A 2,183-nucleotide genomic window follows, 5' to 3' on the forward strand; every position below is an offset into this window, starting at 1 on the left:
TCATTCCACTGATTCTTGGAAGAAAATATGAAAATGATGAAGAACTAAGTACGAATGATAATTACCTTTGCAAAGATGGAAAGATAGTGTTTATAGTTATCTTGTCTTTCCTCTTTTATATCTCCACCAAACATCTCTCAATATATTTTCATGAACTTTCAATTTGGTCTTTGCAAATTTTCCCTTAGTTGGATATTCCACCTCTTCATGCTCAAAGTACTTCTTAGAATCGTTGATCCATTCAAGCAACTCTTATGAACTTAGGTTACCAAAAAATGTAAACAATACCACCTTTTGCCTCTTTCAAATATTGGAGATTGCCTTTACAAATATACCTTCTTTAGGATCTCTCTCTCTCTCTCTCTCTCTCTCTCTCTCTCTCTCTCTCTCTCTCACACACACACACACACACACACACACACACACACACATATATAGTCTTTTTATTCTTTGAATAGCGTTACTACTTGCAAGGATTTTAAATTGGCAAATAGATAGCATTCTGCATATTTATAAATGCCATCCCTTGTGGGGTTTCCTTACACATTAATTGCCTCGAGCTTATGGGATTCATTAAGTTGTAGGTTCCAAGAAGAGTCTTGCAGGGCATAACAAGTGACGGCGAAAAACACAACTTATGAAGACTTTGCGGATAAAGGAGTCTCATGACAAGTAGCTAAGAGAGTTTTGAGAGAGAGATTTGGATTTTTTTGTCTCGTTTATTGTATCTTTCAAGTAGCTTAGTTTCAATGTAAGACCTCTAATCAGGTTATAAATCTCAGCTAAGTGTTTCACCTCTTTGAGCATCACCTAGATTCAATGAGAGCATAGTATTCCATTTATTCTTATAAGAGATGGATTCATGTGTGAATCACTACCAATTTATAAATCTTAGCTAAGTGTTCCACCTCTTTGAACATCACCTAGATTCAGTAAGAGCATAGTATTTCATTTATTCTTATAAGAGATGGATTCATGTGTGAATCACTACTTGTGAAACATAGGTCAATGAGTTTGACTCAGAAGCTACACAATTTATAGTCTTCTTCTTCAATACAATTATTAATAAAGCAAGGCTTATAGTTCTACCTTACAAATTTGTAAACCCAACTTCTAATATTTTGAGTTTGGAGTGTTGTAATTTTCTATCTAATTAGAGCAATAAGAAAGTATTTTCTTCTTGTGTTTCCTTTGTTGTTGCAATGTGGATTTTCTCTTCATCAAGTAGTATTAGATCATCAATTTTTGAGTGCGTAGACAAAGTCTTGAACCTCGGGAAATTTTCACTACAACTTATGGTTGGGTGCCCTCATGATCAAGATGCCTCCACAAGTGATGCATTGTGGAACAAATGCTAGCATAACAAATCTCCTTCCTAGAATGAATTTTACATTTCTCAAGAGAAAAATTTAAGCACTACACGGTCAGAATGCAGAATATGCAGAATGCTATCTATTTGTCAATTTAAAATCCTTGCAAGCAGTAACGCTAACAGTTAAAAAATTTGTACTGCGACAGAGAGGATCGTCATCTTCATGGCGGAGAGGAAAATGTTACCTCACCCCGTACAGGCGAAAAAAGGGCTCTGAGTGTAGACGCTAGAAGGAGGGCTTGAACCTCCAACCTTGTGGTTAACAGCCACACGCTCTAACTGACTGAGCTATTCCATGCCTTTACCTTGTATCAAGCCGAGATGTAATTTTCTCATGTAAAGGCAAAATGGTCCAATCGAAAGGTCCCACCGAGATTTGAACTTGGGTTACTGGATTCAGAGTCCAATGTCCTCACCACTAGACCATGGGACCTGTGTCATTTTTTTAATTTTGTCATTTTTGACTGTATCTTTTAATCATTCACTATATCACACACACACTATAGCATATACACGCTATTTAGACTTAAATAGCACGCACGCACTATAGTGCATATGCGCTATAGTGCACATGCACTTTGTAAGCCTAAATTTTAATAGAGAGGGAAGCAGAGAGGTAGAGACGGTAGAGAGTGAGAGAGAGAGAGAGAGAGAGAGAGAGAGAGAGAGAGAGAGAGAGAGAGAGAGAGAGAGAGAGAGAGAGAGAGAGAGAGAGAGAGAAGGGGTGGGAGAAGAATAGGGAGAGAGGGATGAAGAAATGGAGAGAGAGTAGGGGATGGGAGAAGGTAGGTTAGTGAGAGAGAGAGAGAGA

The 2,183-nt window shown here is 37.7% G+C and overlaps 1 non-coding gene across 1 annotated transcript; it reads right to left on the reverse strand.

The window, feature by feature from the left end:
• Positions 1-1,733: 1,733 nt before the first annotated feature.
• On the reverse strand, positions 1,734-1,805 carry TRNAQ-CUG (transfer RNA glutamine (anticodon CUG)). Its single transcript has one exon. It is a non-coding gene; the product is annotated as a tRNA-Gln (tRNA).
• Between the last annotated feature and the right edge of the window lie 378 nt (positions 1,806-2,183).

This window comes from Cupressus sempervirens, chromosome 1 (genome assembly GCF_028749045.1).
Source record: "Cupressus sempervirens isolate cs-2001-9-10 chromosome 1, ASM2874904v1, whole genome shotgun sequence".
NCBI classification, from domain to species: Eukaryota; Viridiplantae; Streptophyta; class Pinopsida; order Cupressales; family Cupressaceae; genus Cupressus; species Cupressus sempervirens.